General features: G+C 44.3%; 1 protein-coding gene across 5 annotated transcripts in view; it reads left to right on the top strand.

Moving 5' to 3' along the window:
• The window catches only part of Spats2l (spermatogenesis associated serine rich 2 like), a 167,798-nt gene that overhangs the window by 19,791 nt on the left and 129,132 nt on the right, over window positions 1-18,875 (top strand). For all 5 annotated transcript variants that reach the window (XM_059278252.1, XM_059278251.1, XM_059278250.1 and 2 more), the window contains exon 2: window positions 5,334-5,383. The gene's annotated coding sequence lies outside the window, so the exon portion shown is untranslated. The remainder of the gene's footprint in view (window positions 1-5,333; window positions 5,384-18,875) is intronic.

Here is an 18,875-nt window from a genome sequence, read left to right as displayed (position 1 = left end):
TCCAACTCCTGTCCCAATCTGAGGACTTCTGTGTTGTTGGTGGTTTGACTTTTAAAATTGAATTCTTCACAGTTTCATACATGTACAGAATGTACTTTGATTATATTCTCTTCACCATTACTTTTTCTCTCCCTCCCTCCCACAAATCTTTTCCTGCTGATAAATCTTCCTACGTCCACGTCTAATTGTGTGTGCCCCATGGAGTTTAATTAGGGTTGCTTGTGGTTTGGTTTTCACTTGAGCAAGGGTGACTTACCAAAGGTGGCACAGCCAAGAAATAGAACCCCTGCATTCCAGCAACCATGAACTGCGTGTACCGCCTTAAGAAAGAGTAGGGCCTCGTCGGGCGGCGGTGGCACACACCTTTAATCCCAGCACTTGGAGGCAGAGGCAGGCGGATCTCTGTGAGTTCGAGGCCAGCCTGGTCTACAGAGCGAGATCCAGGACAGGCTCCAAAGCTACACAGAGAAACTCTGTCTTGGGGGAAAAAAAGAGTAGGGCCTCCTGAGCTCCCCCCAATCCACGATGAGTGTTGATGCTGCAGGCTTGAGAAGGCCTTATTCAGGTAGCCACTGCCCCTTAGGGTTCATGGCTGCAAGAGCCGTATCCTGTCCAGGAGATGAGGTGTCCCAGCATTCCTCCCTGTCTTCCGGCACTTACATTCTTCTCACCTCTCCCACCGTGTTCTCTGAGCCTCGGAGGGGATGATGGAGTTATGATGGAGATGTTGGTTATTCTCTGCACTTTGCCCAGGTCCGAGTCCCGGCATCAACTGCCACCCAGTGCAGACAGAAGCTTCTCCCAGTCAGAGGTCTTGGGGCTGCTTCAGTGGACCGCAGAGTCCTGGCCTACAGGAATCTAGTTGTAATGGGAAGGAACACGGGGTAGTGAGGAGTTGAAGCTGCTTTCTCTTCTTGTGGGTTAGAGGATTTCTGAAAATCACCTGGTCTAATTCACAGCCTTTTTATAAACAATTGGCCCAAGGCGTCGGTTTAAAAACACCAGCGTATTGATTACTTGTTTGTTGTCAGGAGGTTCTAAGTATCTTCCACGCGTCCCCCAAGACACACATACTGTTCTCACTGTACTGATATGTGCAGGACTTGAGCTGCTGAGGACCTACTCAAAGGGCATCCAGGTCAGAGGTTCCAAGCTGGGGTTTGGACCCAAGTGTGTTTGATTCCAAAGCCTTTTCACTGTTTACTGTGTGAGCTTGTTTTTAATAATATATGAGACTTAGAAAAGTCTTTTTTTTTCAAATTGTTAAAATAATACACACTCATTATAGAAAGTTTGGACAGCAAAATATAGAGAAGAAAGCAATTACCTGTAATCCTGCACCCTAGGGATAACCGCTACCAAATTTCATCTTTTTTCTTTCCAGGCTTAAGCAAGCTGTAATTTATATGTCTAAATGAGTGCTGCAGCACACAGTTGTCTTTGAGGCTGACACATGAAATCAACCGTCGTGCTGTTGCATCAGATAGAGTCCCTTTCAGAGTCTGTTAGGAGCTAAAGTCTCTGTGATTTCCTAGGCATGGAATAGAAATGACAAAGGCAGTGTGTCCATTCCTCATATCCTAGCAAAATAATACATGACATGTGCGACCATTTTGTGCCTTCTAAATGCCTGTGCTGCAGCTATTTACCATCCCGTAAGGAATAGCACCTTGTGTCGAAGAAAACCATAAATATCGTGTGCCGAGTTCAGTTGTAGTGGGGGATTGAATTTACCAAAATGCCGCTCCTCATGTCAAACACTGATGGATATTTTGGGGTATGTTTAAAAGCCTTTATTAAAAATTAAATCCATAAATGTTTAATATCTTATTTGACAACTCATTTATTACATTGTCAACACAACAGTGTTTGCCTTTGGTGGTACATAAAGAAAATCAGAAAATTGCTTTTGTCAAAACTTTGAAAAGCATATTTTGAAATCAATTCCTATTTAATGGAGGTATTACACTCACTGAATTATTCCCCTCCAAGGGGTTTTTGTGAAAGCAAATGGATCTAAGCATGAGGAACTCATCTGTAAATAAAGTCAGTAGTGTCTCATGCCACAGTAAATGTTTCCCAAAGATCTCTCTCTCCGCCCCCATGTCTCTCCTCCTCCTCTCCTCTCCTCTCCTCTCCTCTCCTCTCCTCTCTCTCTCTCTCCCTCCCTCCCTCTCTTTCTCCAAACACACACACACACACACACACACACATAAAACCCTACTGAAGTAGCCACTGGTATGCTTGAACTCTTTACCATGGAGTTCTCGCCTGACTTAAAATCCAGGCATCTCATTAGTTGGACGATTTCTGCTTTATTTGTTGACAGTCATTCTTATCTGCCCATCAGCCTACTCACCTTATCCACCAACTGCTGGACACCTGGGACCCTGGGACCCTGGGACCCTGGGTTTCAGATTGGTCTATAAAATGCTTTGGGGCCCCTCCCCGGGTTCAGAATAGGACCAAGTAGGCTTACATTCCAGTCCTGGGGCTTCACTCTCCCCTTGTCTGTGGGTTCTGGCTCCCAATATTTCCTGTGATAAGAACTGATCCTGCACACAGAGCTAATTATGAGATGTAGGTTGTGTTTTATGTTAATAACCTTGGCACTATCCTGACATTGTTCATGCCACTGGAGCGTTACATTCTCTCTCAGAAGCCAGATTGTTAGGGAAAGAGTGAAAGAAGATCTCAGGATGTCCAGATCAGTCTTCTCATTTAAATATGAACCCTAGAGATGTTAGTGGAGGTGGAGAAATAGGAGAAGTGGTATCAGAGCCATGCGTGACATCTGATTTATTTTTGAAAAATGTTTTATTAAAAATATACTGTTTTTCATCCAGTGTATTCTGATTATCGTTTCTCCTCTGCAGCTCCTCCCAGATCCTCTCCACTTCCCAACCCACCCAAATCCACCCCTTTCTTTTTCTTTCTCATTAAAATACAACTAGACATCTAAAATATATTAATAATAATAATGAGGATAAGATAAGAACAGTCCAGAATAGGACAAAACAAATGGGGGCAGGGGAGGGGAGCCAATGGAAAAGCACAAGAAACACACCGATGCTGAGACACACACATTCACACGTCCAGAAAAACCCGTAAAAACAAAATTGGAAACCATAATATATAAGCAAAAGCTCTTTAAAGTTAAAAAAAAGAATGCCCAAAGTACTGTGAGACAAAAAGCCTCCAAAGATACCATTGATTTTGTTTTGTGTTGGGCACCTACTGCTGAGCCTGGGGCCTGCCCTCAAGTGTGATTTGTATGCCCACTGAGACTCTGTCGGAGAAAACTAAGTTTTCACTTGCAGGTGGTTATCAACTGGAGGTGGCTTCTGGGTTAGGGATGAGGACGTGCGTCTTCTTCCTCTCTCAGGTCTGGGACCCCGTCTGGTTTAGACCTGTGCCTGCTGACCCAGTCTCTGTGAGTTCATATGTGTGTCAGTCCTCTTGTGTCTAGAAGGCCTTGTTTTCTTGTCTTCTAGCCCCACTGGCTCTTACAATCTTTCTGCCTCCTCTTCCACATAGCTCCCTGAGACCTGAGGGGAGGGATTGGATGGCAGTGTCACCTTTAGGACTGAGTGTTCCAAGGTCTCTTACTTCCTGCACATTGTCCAGGTGTGGGTCTCTGTGTCTGTTTCCGTCTACTGCAGGAGGAAGCTCCTCTGATGCTGGCTGAGCAAGACACCGACCTATGAGTAGAGCCGATGTCCTTAGGAGTCATTTTATTGCTGCATTCCTTTAGCAGAACAGTTGTGTTTGGTTTTCCCTTAGGTCTGTGACCTGTCTAGTCTCAGGTTCTTGGCCACCTGAGCAGTGTCAGGCATGGGTTTCATCTCATGGAGTGAACCTTAATTCCAGTTGGGCAGTGGTTGGTTACTCCCACAACATCTGTACCACTACTGCAGCAGCGTATTTTACAGGCAGGCCATCATTGTAGACTGCAGGGATTATAACTGGGTTGGTCTTTACCTTTCTCCTTTGGTGGCTTGCAGAGTGCCTTCCAGGACCCTGAACACTAGTCTAGTCAGGAGGAGTGAAGGCTCTTGTGAGCACCAACTGGGCTTCTCCATGTTCAGTGATTTATGTAGGTGTTATCTTCAGCAATAAGGCCTTACCGTCAGCTTGTGGGGAGCAACCAATAACCTTGGCAATAGCCTGGCTTGTTTTAGCATTCCATGGGGCGTCTCTGGCCAACAAGTCGACCAGATGTAACCCGTTCCCAGCACTGGAGGAGGTTTCATTTGGTGGTAAGAGATGTCTGGCTGGGGCTTTGTCTTACCCATTATTTGGTGATTCCAGTTTGGATTTCTTTCATGTATGAGTATATTTTAAGAATCTTCTATTGTATTAGGTTCACATACCTCCCCTCAAGTGGCCCTTATTTTTAGCTGTCCCTCTTATGTCCCCTACTTGACCTCCCCCAACTCCCTATTCTTGTTTTATTCTTTCAAGCACCCCCCTCCCTCGTGTTCCCCAATGGTCTCATGAAAGTTGACCTTATGCCTCTGTGGGGTCTGTGACCTGAGCATTTGAACCCCCACAGAGTGCTCCACAGATCACTTAAGACTCTGGGATTATTAAGAAACACAGGAATGTTTGGGGTGGTATGTGAGTTTGTGAGTTAGTAGCTGGTTGACTTATAACTTGGGCACTCATCTGTATGCCTTAGTAGTAACCGGCTCAGTGGTGAGTTCTGTGGAGTTATACGTTATAGCTTAGGTCTGGAAGAAAACACTATTATACAACAAAAACAGTAGCAAACATTTACTTTTATTTAGTTAGGCAAATACCATGCGACCACTCTTTAGGTCCCGCATGTCACCAGTAGACTCCCACCATGCCACACTCCAGTATAGTTTCACTACTCAGGTGATTTGAGCCTTCTGTGCCTTGTTTATTGATCTCCGTCAAATGCCAATGATACCAGTGCCTCTTTTAGAGTACCAAAGGGGTTAGTATGTGGGGACAACGCTCTGGAACAATGCCAGGCACTTCCTAAATTCGTAATAAATGCTAGCTGTTGTTGCTAAATATCACCGTTATGTGCTAGGTGTGTTGAATACATTGCATGCTTTGCTTACCATGCAGTTAAACACTCGGTGAGAAAGCTATTATTATCCCCAGTTACTGCTGAGGAAACAGAGACACAGAGCGATCACTGTGCCCACCCAGGGTTAAATTAAGTCATGTGTGAGGACCAGTGCATTATCTGCCAGACTCAAGATTCTGTATTAGGGGGCAAGTATGATGGGGAAGGGGGGTGCTGATGTTGCTAATGGATGACCAACCAGTCTGACCCTGCAAATTAATTTTCTTCCTAGACTATTCCAGAACCTAGACCGCTTTCCAGAACATCTCTGTGGATTCCCAGGTAAGTAGAGATGGTCCCTTCTTTCTCCGTGACATCCTCATGTCTTTGTGGGTGATGGTCCCTTCACTTACAGCTGACTTCTGGAGAACCCAGCTATGGGGAGGGCTTAGATGCCTCTTAAGGTTTCAGGACAGAGTTACCATGAAAGTGCAAGGACTGAGGCAGTCCAGTTGGGGCCACGTGGCCAAGGGATCTGAGTCCCTTCTGTTCCACCCACATTCCCCTTCCCATCTCTATCACCCTTCCCACCCACATCCCCCTTCCAAACTACATGGTTTCCATGGTTATTGTTAGAATAGCATCATGTAAAATACTTAGGAGTACCACAAAAAGAAAATGAAAACAAGGTCTTTTCTGGACTTCCTCGTGATTTAAAAGAGAGTTAAGAGTTAAGAGCACGGGGCTCCAGAGCCAGACTGCCTGGCTGGTCCAGCCTAGCAGTGACAGTCAGTTTTGCCCTGGTTCCTGCTTTTGAAGACTGTCTCAGTGAGTCTGGAAGTCAGGCTCTCAGTTGTAGTGCTCAGTCAGCACGGAACAGGAGCTGAAAGACTGGGCCTCAGAGTCAGAACAGCCTGGCCTTGCCTCCCGGGTCTGCTGCGTCAACGTGGCGTGGTCTTATTTCTCCCTCTTCTGAGCCTCGGTTTCTTCCTTCCTGGTCAGTGGATAGCCTACAACACACCACCCTGGAGAATGCTCCTGATCTCATCTGAGAGATGATAATCACAGTCATCGTCCTAGGCATTGACTATCTCAAGCTCACGCATGTCAAGGAAACTGACATCCAATAAAATGTGAATCGTTGCCGGATGTGGTGGTGTATGTCTGTCATCTCAGTAGTTCAGAGGCAGAGGCAGGTGGGTGGTTCTCTTGTGAGTTCAAGGCCAGCCAAGGCTACAGAGTGAGACCCTGCCTCAAACAAACAAACAAACCGAAACAAGCAAAAAGTTGAACTGTTTCAATAGTTACGCATGTGCGGATGGTCATGTTAGAAGCCTTTGTGGGCAGAAAGCATGTTGTTTCAGGTCCGTCATACGTGCTCTGAAATTCTCCAACAGCCTGTATTCCATGTGAAAAGATTTTTGGTCTTGAAATTCAAAAAAAAAAATCACAAATTCTAAATTGACACAGTCCAAACAAGCCAAGCCTTAGTGCCTCCTTCATTTCCCATCGGTGTTTAAACTTGATCCTTTTTCCATGAACCTAAAACCTCAGTAAAATCACTGTTCCTCTGAAAAGAGCCATTGACTCTGGTGGGAGTTGGTCAGAATCCATGGATTGGGATTTTTGACTTCCTTGTGTTTGAGTCACCATGAAAGTACTTTATATTGCTGAAAGGGAAGTTTTAGAGTAAAACCGGGATGAACTGTCTCAGTGTCCATACATATGTACATTATTCGTGAGCATGGGGCCTCCCTCCCTCCCTCCCTCCCTCCCTCCCTGCCTCCCCCCTCCTGTGTGTGTGTGTGTGTGTGTGTGTGTGTGTGTTTAGTTGCCTTTTGCTTAGGCCACTGAAGAGTGATAATGTGAATTCTGTCAGCCTTCTCCCCGTCAGACAAGCAAGGACACAGTGAATTCCTGTTTCCTTGGAACGTACACCAAATAATCAGAGACTCTGATTATGCTGCTGGAAGGCAGCAGCATGATGGAAAGATGTACCAATTGAAAACATCTTTCTGTCAGGAGGATGGGATGCCTCCAGCTGTCTGCCACTAATCATATTAGAGGTGGGGAAGAGGAGTGCTTTGGCCTGAAAAGCTTGCTCTAATCTCATGTTGGAACAGCACTTCTCCTGACTGTTTACCCTAGAACGGTGACATTAGACATCCCTTCTGTAACCAGCCTTGCCAGTTGGTAGTTGTCTAAAACATATGCCACATGAGCACACTTAAGGAATTGTCTAATTACAGCTCAAATGCTCTGCTCTTATCTTTTTATGCTGGTACTGCAGACATCGCTGATGGAAGTGACTTTTCCCTTAGCCTAGTCCTGTTGCCAGCAGCTGCAGAAAGACTGGGAAGATGGTGAATGAGACCCACAATAACCGAAGCGATGTCCGAATTCAATTAGGAAGAGGTCTTTCCCATGTGGACACATACGCCATCTAAATCCATTTTAATTGTGAGCTGTGGTACTTATCTGGTCATGTTTATTTTGGAAACAAGTACTAACGCTGAATTTAGACCAGAGCTCCAGATCTTCGAGCCCTAATGACTAATTTGGGTACCCATTGGATCCCTTAATTCATTTCTTAATTAGTTCTCCCAGAATCGGAGGGTTGCCTAGTTACAATCATCGTCACGGTATTCTCATAAATCAGAACAAATGTACGTAGAGTTCCTTCCCATGGCTCACAAACTATTCCCTGATCTTGAAAACCAGTTGTTATCAAAATAACCATGGCATTGCCAACAACAATAAAACTAACATTTTGTAAGGTAGTGATGCATAGCAATACAGTCTAAGGTTCAAAGCACTATGGCTCTTAAAAAATTTTTATTTATTTATTTGTATGTATATGAGTGCTTTGCCTGCATGCATGTGTGTGTACCAGTGTGTACATTTCCCAGGGAGGCCTGTGGTGGTATTGTGTTCCCCAAAATATTGTGCACCCTAATAAACTTATCTGGGGTCAGAGACAGAACAGCCACAATATTAAACATAGAGGATAGGCAGTGGTAGCACATGCCTTTAATCCTAGCATTCCAGAGGCAGAAATCCATGTGTTCAAGGATACAGCCAAGCATGGTGACTCACGCCTTTAATCCCAGAAAGCCAGCCTTTAATCCCAGGGAGTGATAGTAGAAGGCAGAAAGATACATAAGGCGTGAGGACCAGGAACAAGAAGCATTTGGCCTGGTTAAGCATTCAGGCTTTTGAGCAGCAATTCAGCTGAGACCCATTCTGGATGAGGACTCAGAGGCCTCCAGTCTGAGGAAACAAGACCAGCTGAGGGTCTGGCGAGGTGAGGTAGCTGTTGCTTGTTCTGATTCTCTGATCTTCCAGTTCACCCCAATACCTGGCTCAGGTTTGATTTTATTAATAAGAACTTTTAAGATTCCTGCTACAGAGGCCAGAAGGAGGTGTTGGTCCCCCTGGAGTTACAGACAGTTACGAGCTGCCATGTGGGTGGGTGCTGGGAGTTGAACCCCAGATAGCTCACCAGCCTGAGGCATGGCTTCTGAGTCACAGGTGTGGGAACTTGTTACTTTCCCTTACTGTGCCTCAGTTTCTTCTTACAAGATGAGAGGGATGACAGTATCTACGTCATCAAATTTCTTTGTCAGACTAACGTGTGTAAAGGATAGGTGTGTGAACAGTGTGTGGGAAGTTCCCAGTGCAGGAAGGGACGTGAGTTGCTGTGTTTGTTATCAAGGAAACTGAAAAACAGATAAGTGCATTTCATTGGTGCCACACTAATGTCAGATAGGTCCCGTCTCTACACTCGGTTTGCAGAATAATTCTCCATAGTAATGAAAACACTGAAGACTTGGAAGTTGGATTTAATCCTTTTAAAATTAGTCTTTATTATTTGTGCTTGTATTCTTTAATTTGGCTACAGAATTAACACCTTTTATTTTACAGCTGTGTTCAGTGTTAACTTGAAACTTTTTTGATGCAGAATTGCTTTAATTTTGAGAGAAATTTTTCTTCTTTCAGTATATGCAATATTGGCTCTATTGAAAAGAAAAATATGTAAAACTGAGGGGAAGAGATTGATTGAGGGAGAAGTAGCTTCAATAAATCTATTGGAAAAAAATCACAGACTTGAGAGAATAAGTTAAAATGTATCTAATGTCATAGCTTACTTATATTTGGTGAATGTTCAAGAATTAAAGCTTGCAGAAAGATAAATCTAGATGTTTAATGACCTTTCTTCAAAGCTATATAAGAACTAGTTAATATTAAAATTGATTGGCAAGAGACACATTGGAATTAATTTCCTGTAGATTTCACTTAAGAACTTTTAAGCTACCTCCCTCTCTCTTTCCTTCCCCACCCCAATATGAATGCTCTAGAGAAGTATATATTCAAGTGTGTCCAGAGACATGTTAACAGTGTGATCATAGGTTGAAATACTGTACTGCAATGGAAGAACCAACAGTAGCTGTGAAATGAGCTACCTACAGACATGTTGAAAGAAGAGAGACTTCTATGTTATTGCATAGAACCTTACTACATTTATGTGAATTAGGAAAACAGATCAATCCAAACTGTTACTCAAGTGTGCATACATCAGTGCTAGAACGCTAAAGAAAAACCCAAATTAAAGCAACCAGGTGTGTGGTACATGCTTGTTATCCTAGCAGAGATAGGTAAGCCCTCCAGGGCTCAGTGTTCAGCAAGCCTAGCCTATTTGGTGAGCTTCAGGTCAGTTAGAGAGACCCTGTCTTAAAAAAAAGAAGGAAAAAGATGGCAGGTGCCTTCCTCTAACAAGGACAAGGACAGAGCCAGCCACTAGATTAGACATAGAGGCCAGACAGTGGTGGCACACACCTTTAATCCTATCACTCAGGAAGCAGTGATCCATCTGGATCTCTGTGAGTTCAAGGCTACACTGGGAACAGAGCCAGGCAGTGGTAGCACATGCCTTTAGTCCCAGGAAGTGACGGCAGGGCGGGGAAAGGTATATAAGGCGTGAGGAAACAGGAACTAAAGCAGTTCAGCTGAGACCCTTTTGGGTAGAGGATTTCAGTCAGAGGATTTGTGGAGTTGGTGAGGTAATAGGTGGTGGCTGTGGCTTGCTCTGCTTCTCTGATCCTCAGGCAAGCTTCACTGGGGTACACAATATATCACCACAGAGCAGTACTGACTTTCAGACGCTAGGGTGCAAGGCTCCCTAGTTTGAAGCCTCTCAAGAGGAAATTGAATTGATTCAGCTAAGATTGATTGGCTTCCATTTAACCGGCTAGCCTCAATTGTGGGAGACCATCACACAGGGCCAATATGACGCCTGTTGTTCTCACCCGGCACATTGTGGCCATCTCAGAAAACTCCAGGATTCCCATGATCTTTGTCGTACATCCTACAGCTCGTACCGATGCTGCTGGGGTTTTAGTGGTGGCTAATGACTCAACTTTGTTTAGGGAACTTTAGTAATCAATAGTAAAGAAATGAACCCAGATACATTGGCGATGATGCCACTGCACCACGTAACTGAGTCTGGGAGTCTCATTTTCCTTGGGAAGTGGGCTCTGGCCTTAAAGTCACTCTCGCTAGTTTCTAGAAGGGTCTTTGGATGTGTTGTGGAGCTTCTTGGGCTACAGTTTGCTTTTACTTCTACATCAAACTTTTCATTTACCTCTTGTGAAAAAGGAGGCATTGACCCCACTGTAACATGCCTAATGGTGGTGCTTTCTTCACCAATAGCCTGGTTTACCCTAAAACTTTTGCCAAATGCAAAGAAGGTAAACTAGGTACACAGAGCCTTCACATCACAGGTGAGTCATCCTACCATGACCTTGAAGTGTTTTCTCTTGTGAACTATTAAAGTATATTTCAGTAACTCGTCACTCCTAAACAGAGGTCCATAGTGTACAGCTGTTGGGTATCCAGTACGTGGCACCTGTTGTACCAGGGCTCAAGCAATGTATCAAGAATGGAAGTGCTGAAAGTGTTCACGTCTGAAAAAGCAGTATATTTTCCCAAAACAAGTCAAATGTTGTTTTCAAATATTTTCTTCAATAGCATCTTAAATTGACTTTTTGGGGGAGAGGGAAGAATTCATTATAAGCATTAAAGAGCACAAGAATTCATTGTTTGTCAAGTATGTATACTTACAAGATTGTCAGATGTTGTATTGTTTGGTCTTTGTATAAACAGAAAATGTCTTTCCTGAGAAAGATGATGACAGCCATTATTGGTAACCAGCTCTCTCAATACATTGTCAACTCAGAGCCTCACGCTGCTTCCAAGAGTGGTCTGCTTGGCAATTGCAAGTGCCGAGCCATGAAAGACCAAACTTGTATTGACAACCGTCTGCCAAAGGTTTGCAGGTGTTCTGACTAATGCTTTGAGAGACCAGTGTCAGCAATAAATTGTAATTTTTCAGGTCTGTGATGGAAAGATTCTGCGCCCTGGGTTCCCTAATCCTTGGCATTTGGAGGATACTTAGGAGGGAAATGAAAGTGAAGGGCTAAAGCATTCTTGGAGGTTGACCCTTGAACTCTAGGCCAGCCATAGCCAGTACTGAAGGCATCTAGGTGGCTTTGTTCTAACACTGAGCTTTCTTGGCTGTGGGAGCTGACAGAGTGCCAGGTAAAGGCCTAGTTGCATTTCTTGTTGCTGAGGAAAAAAACAAAACAAAACAAAAAACTCAAAGGAATGCCCCCTTTCTTTCAAAGAAGTACCTACACATGAATGTTTTGGGGCATAACAAAATAGTTTCTGAGGCTTGCAATTTTTTCTGAAAAATAAAAGCTCAAAGAGGACTCCTGGCATTTGTGGCTTACTTATAGCTTATCCTATCACGGCTTGCTCTGCTGGCCAGTGGGTGGTCTCTCTTCTTCTCTGTGGTCTGTTCAAAGATAAAGCCATATGACAGTGTGTGCCATATTCAACTGTCCCCGAGACACACTAGCAATTGACAGTGCTTCTGTTTCCTTCTGTGTTTTCTCAGTGCCGTCGTGCCCACAGTCTGGTACACAAGAGTATTCCATCGATATGTTCATCCGTACAAATGAATATATTCAGGTCAGCCCACTGTGGTCTGTATATTGGAGATGAGTTTATTGGGATAGGTGACTCTGAATCAGATTAACTCTGGAATTCAGAAGTAGCTTGAGTGGATTGAGATCATCCAACATGTGGAGCCAGGTGATGAAGAAGCGTGTAACCAAGGGAGCAACATGGTAGTCATAGCTAATGGAGCTATGAAAGACCCATAGGAGGTCCAGGCTGAGGAACACATGGTGTCAAGGTCAAGGGTACTTCTTTGCTTACTTCTTTCCCAGAGACAGGCATCTTCCAAACGTGCATCACTAGACACACAGAAAACCAGTGGCCAAATGAGGCTAGATGAGCATCCATTTATCCTAAAAGCCTACAGTACGTCAGAGTGCAAGCCTTGCTGACGGTGGGTAGGAGTGTTAGTTAGTTAGTCAAGGACAGAAGGCTTAATAAAGATTCTAGTATAAAGTACACTCCACCCCACCCCCACCCCCCAAGTGCGGCGAACTGTGTCAACCAGAGAACTGTTCCGTAGAGTTTATGATTTCCTCCTTTTCCCAAATTAAAAAATGCTACTGTGAGCTGTTGACTCTCAACAATACATGTTATTATCGTATATGGAGCAAAGAGTAAATAAGACACTCGCTTAATGAAATAACAGTTCATTTTAACTTAATGGAAGTCATTTTTTTTTCCAGTGCTTCATCATGGAAATAGGCCACCATCATTTTTACTCTTCTGTTCTTCATAACCTTGTAGCATGCTTCCTGTTTATGCTTTTAAGAGCTGTTTTTAAAGACCCTTAAGGGACATCCTCTAATACTTTCATTGTAACATAATTATTCATCTATATCATACCCCCGTAGAATGTTCGAGGGTTTGGAGAGTCAGAAACTTCTTAATGAGATATGGTTAATGGTCTATGCAGGGTACCACAGTGTTTACACCTGGCTTAGCTAACATAAATTATATTTAATTAGTCATTCTACAGAAGTAGATATTTTAGAATAGATTTAGTACCTAAAACACAGTTTGCTTTTTATGTAAAGTAGTCATAAATAAGATTCTTTTGTTTAAAAAAATTGTTTATCTTTATGTGTGTGGGTGTTTTGCCTGCATGTGTGTCTGGGCAGCACATATATGTAGTGCCTGCAGAATGTGTCGAATCCCCTGGGGCTGGAGTTACAGTTGGTTGCCATTTCTTAACACTAAGCCATTTCTCTGGCCCGCAAATAAGTTTCTGTGAGTAGTATTTACAGATTTTTAAAACCTTGTTTGGAAGCTGGAGAGATAGGTAGTAAAGGAATGCTTGCCTTGCAAGCCTGAAGACTTGAACTGAGTCCTAAAATCCCACATAAAAGCAGCCAGATGTGTGGTATATACTTGTTATCCCAGCAGAGACAGGCAAGCCCTGGTGCTCAGTGGTCAGCAAGCCTAGCCTATTTGGCGAGCTCCGGTCCAATGAGAGTCCCTTCTTAACACAAAAAGGAGGGGGCTGGAGTAATGACACCCGAGGTTGGTCTATTGTTTCCACACACACACACACACACACACACACACACACACACACACACACACAGGCACATGCACACACATCCCCTCCCCTCCCACCCACAGGCATTCCCTCTTCCATATACACAAAAACTTGCTTATGGTAAAAAAGACCATTCCCGGGGACTTCAGTCACACCGTGGGTGTGACTCTGAAGCAAAGTGTTTGCCTGGTTGTGAATCGGGCCCCAGCTCTGTCTCCAGTGACACTTCACACAAACCGGAGTGAAAGAAGAGGTAGTCACATGAAGAGCTTTGTCCTGTCCAGATGATCCATGCCACGAGGAACAGGAGGTGCACGCTTGAAAAGGCCATACCAGCGCAAAGCAGTTGTGTTCCTCTTTCCCATTTGTGGCTTGTGGCACTTGTCAGCTAGTGACAGTCCCTAGCATGTTGCTACAGGGGAGAGGTGGCCTACCCTCGCCAGTTGGGTTCTTTGACATGGCACTTCCCTGTTGAACCTTCCAGACCACACTTGTTCTTTCCCATGATGCTTTAGCAGGAAGTGTCATTTCTAGGAAAGAACCTTGGGGAGACATTAGCAATTTGTAGATGGCATCTGTGAGTCCTGCTACGGCAACCTGACCCACCACACGTGATGAAGACACCAAATGGGTAGTCTTGTATGGTTCTCTTTTGTGGCTCTCCTGCTGCTGGGTCTCTGTCTTGTGTGGCTGTTCTCTCTCTCTCTCTCTCTCTCTCTCTCTCTCTCTCTCTCTCTCTCTCTCTCTCTCTGTCTCTGTCTCTCTGTCTCTGTCTGTCTGTTTCTCTCTCTCTCTCTCTCTCTCTCTCTCTCTCTCTCTCTCTCTCTCTCTCTCTCTCTCTGCTGTGACTTGATCTCTCTAATGTAGCTCTCTCTCCTGTAGCTGGTTCGTTCCCTGCCCGCTCCCCAGCCCTCACCCTCCACCCCATGGCTCTCTTGTTTTGGTATTAACTTCAGGTTGGTCCTGGTTTTGTGATTACTTTCAGATTCCTCCAGCTTTTTCTACCCGTCTTGTGTCTTGGTGGGTCTCTCTGTTTCTCCCTGTCCCCCAGTATCCCCCCTTCTCACTTTACCCTCTGTACCCCCGTTTCACAGCCCCATGAGTCCTTCCCTGGTGAAGGCGCTCTTTCCCACAGCACAGCGAGCTGCTGCCTGCTGGGTCTTATGTTCTGCTAGCCCCTCCGAGTGCTCACGTGGAGTGATGCGGCCCTTCCTCCTTAGAGGCTCCTCCAGAGAAGCCCTGCATTGTGCCAGTGAGGAAACAGCCATGGGAAATACGCTCTGACCGTCACCATGGGTTACACCAATATTATTCCATTTAGCGTGGCCTTTTATTGTGCTTGAAAACGGCTACAAGCACTTAAATTCCACACACTATTTCTGTGGCAACGAAAATAAATAGGGTTCTCTCAAGAAGCCTCACTTGAACTCTTGCCCCCGCTCTTCCTTTTTGAGTCGTTATATCCAACCAGAGGTTCCCTTTTATCGTGTATTTTGCTTTTGTGAAAAAAAAAATAATCTGTCCACTGATAAAATTATGAGCCACAGGAGCGGCATCATTGTTAAAGATAAGGGTTCCTCCTGTGGTTCTGAAGTGTTTACCTCTGGGGATGAGTCTTGCTGACATTTCTTAGACGTTTACGTGGGGATGCTGGTGTCACTGGCTGATCCTGTCCCACAGCAGCCTGGATGCATGAACAGAGTCAGGGCTCAGGAAGTAGCCCTGTGGATGGATAGGATGGCTTTTTCTGGTTCACAGATGTAGGGAGGTGCAGAGGCATGGGAGGTCTAAGTGGCTTCTGTAGGGCCACTTACATGAGCAGAGCCTGAACTTGAAGGCAGGCAGCCGAGCCTCAGTGTCTACTTTTGTTGTTGCTGTTGCTTTGTGAGAAAAGATTTCTTGTACTCCAGGTTGGTCTCTGACTAGCTGAGGATGCCCTTAAACTCCTAATCTAGCTTGTGCCTCCTAAATGCTGAGATTACAAGCGTGTACCCACATTCTTAACCACTGCACTAAACTTCCTAAATGACTCTCTGAAGAGAGGACAATAATACCTACTAAATTGTGAGAATAAAAAAAAAAAAATAGTTGGAGGCCGGGCGGTGGTGGCGCACGCCTTTAATCCCAGCACTCGGGAGGCAGAGCCAGGCGGATCTCTGTGAGTTCGAGGCCAGCCTGGTCTATAGAGCGAGATCCAGGACAGGCACCGAAACTACACAGAGAAACCCTGTCTCAAACAAACAAAAAAAAGAAAACCCAAAAAAGTTGGAAATAGTTCAGCAAGTTATAATGTGTTAAAATGCAAAGTTTGAGCTTCGGATGAATATCAATGTGTTGTTTTGTATAAGAAGAGTCCTGTCGTATTTGACCCTTGTTGCTTGAATATACTGCTAAATCAGACAAAATAAAAGCGAAGACCTATTTACCTTAAGGTTGCCTTGAAATTGCAAAAGCCAGGAGGTTTCGTAATGAGAATGATCCTTTTTCCCAAAACGGTGGCCTTTGAAAGCAGTCAGACAGAGCAAAACTAACCATAGCATTTGTAGCATGCCAAACCAGTTCAAAGCCATCCCTTCCCCTTAATCCCACCCCTATTAGTGGAACACTCGAGCCTTTATTCCTGTTCTTAAATCACGCAAAATCAATTTTCTTCGAAGTATCCATTTACCGTGTACCATGCATGGACTTGCTGTTAGCTGTCCTTCAGTGTGTCATATGGGGTTTGGGACCGTGTCCCAGCATGCAGGGAAGAAGTACTGGATGAGGGTTAGGCCAGTGGAAGAAAGCTGGATAAGAACTCCAAAGATGAGGATTCACAAAGGCCATAAACTAGTCGTCATCATCATCATCATCATCATCACCACCACCACCACCACCACCATCACCATTCAAAATGTGGAGCAAGAAACCCGGCCCAGCACTACAGAAAGGTCTATCTGGTTTTGGAAGAGTCAGGTGGCCTGTGAGGGAAAAGAGTAGATCAAGGAGCAGAGTCCCTCGGTATCCAGGCTGCTTCCTTACCCCTGACTTACTGGAGCGCAAAGCTTCCCTCCCCCTGGGTCTGCCTTCCCTGTCAGGGGCCTCCTCCTTGCCCCCTCCTCTTGCCAGATGCAGGACACCTGAGCTTTGACAGTCTCTGTGGGGGAAGTGAATAGCCTGGAGGCCCAACTTTGTGTGATGATTTTTTTTTTTTTTTTTAGTGCTTTTATGCACCCCAGGAACTGAGCACTGGTTTTTGTTTCTGTTTTTTTTGTTTTGTTTTGTTTTGTTTTTAATAGAACTGGTATTGCACTCCTAAAATTTGGCAGGTTTTCTAAACAGGGTTTGTGATCATAATGAATTATTTCCCTCCCGTCTCCTCTTTTCTTTTCTGGTTAAGAACAATATCCTTGCCATTCAGTCTCCAAATATAGCAAGCAGTTATGATAGAAGAATGTCCTTATGTTAGGAAAGGAGCTGGCATCTTCAGTGATGTGAAATGTCCAATTTAGAAAACATGTTTAAAAAGGAAAAGCTGCTGCGAGTCGATTTTGGAACCAGGTAGAACACAGATGAATAAACATAAAACTGAAGAGACTGTGTGGTCTGATCGTACATTCTACTCTCTCTAGTTCTATAGGTACTTGTTGGTTTTTGCTTCAATTTCAGATGTCCTTTCTATCACTTCATTAAAATGGCAAACTGCAAACTAGTTCTGGCCTCTAATTGGGAGTGCAAACTTGGATGAAGATTTTGGAACTGATATGTGTAATCAGAGCCCATCAGTAATGGAGCCAGGGACTTTCTGTTTAAAATGTCTGTTGAAATGGGCCTGGGGAGATGGTTAACTTGGGAAAGGGATTATCACACAAGTCTGATAACCTGAGGTTAATCCCCAGCACTCATGCAAGAGCTGGGCTTGAACCCCAGCCCCAGGGAGGCAAGGACAAGAATCCCTGCGGCTTGCTAGCTAGCCCGGCTAGATAAATCGGTGCCATGTTCAGTGAGATATGTTCTATCTCAGAAAATAAGGTAGAGACGTGACTGAAGAAGACATCTAGCCTCTGTGTGCATACACACATGCATGTGCGTGTACACACACACGTGTGCACACACACTCACACACACACACACAGAATATGAATGAATAAGACTGTGAATATGTACTGGTTAGTGGATAAGAAACGCACTTAGCAAAGAGGATGAAAGATGATATCAAATCCCAAAGAAAAGAGCTCAATATTAGTCTCCCTTTATCTGTGGAAAATAGACCTCAGTAAATGCTCCAAACAGTGGATAATGCCAAACCTTTTGTATATTGTTTCTTCCTGTGTGTATATACCTTACGTAAAATTCAGTTTATAAATTAGGCATTATGAGAGATGATTAATAACAGCTAATAGAAAAATAATACTATTTTTAAATTATTTTGTGTATATGGATGTTTTGTCTGCTGGTGTGTTGGTGCACCACATGCATACAGTGCTCCTGGAGGCCGGAATAGGGACTGGAGTTAAAAGTGGTTGTGGGCTTTCAGGGGGTCAGACCCAAGTCTTCTGGAAGAGCAACCAACGCTCATAACTTCTGAGCTGTCTCTCCAGCCCCGCCTCCAAAAGAGCAATCTTAAAGATACATTGTAAGAAGTTGTTCTCTCTCCCAGGATATCTTACTGTTCTGTGTGCACCATTCTTATGATGTGAAATGGCATTGTCTCTGGGATGAGGTGAGGGGCAGGTGGAGGCCCTGTGACCTAGCCTTTGGGTCCCGTGCGAGGGGGACTGGAGGTACACCAGGGCTGTAGTGCCACCTAGTTTATCTAATGACCGAGAGCGACCACTAGTGAGTGACTAATGGGCGGGTGGCATTTGCAGCATGAAGGATTACTGGGGACAGAGTTATGATTGGCATCCTCAGCCACGGGAGCAGGATGTTACAAGATATGATCACCGTACTCAGGGTGGCACGATGTTCAAACTATTATGGGTTGTCAACTGCTGGAATTTTTGGAACATGGCTGACCATGAATGACTGAAACTAGGGAAAGAGAAGACTATGTCATACCTTAGTTGTAGCCAGAGTGTGAATAGAAGTGGGTGGTATTATGCCGTCTCACCTATTAAACTGCAGTTAATATTCATAGATCTGGGCACATCTAAGACTTTTGACTGATCCCAGTCCACCTATATAGTTTTTTTATCAACCTCATGTAAGTTAAAATGTATGACTCGCTTTCTAAAAGTCAGTTTGTCAGTATGTTTTTTTTCTTATTCATTTAAACTAGGTTTATTGTTTTGTCACAAGCATTTTACTTCC

This window comes from Peromyscus eremicus, chromosome 13, assembly GCF_949786415.1.
Source record: "Peromyscus eremicus chromosome 13, PerEre_H2_v1, whole genome shotgun sequence".
Lineage (NCBI taxonomy): Eukaryota > Metazoa > Chordata > Mammalia > Rodentia > Cricetidae > Peromyscus > Peromyscus eremicus.
The sequence above is the reverse complement of the archived record's forward strand: the minus strand, read 5'-3'. Positions and strand labels throughout refer to the sequence as shown.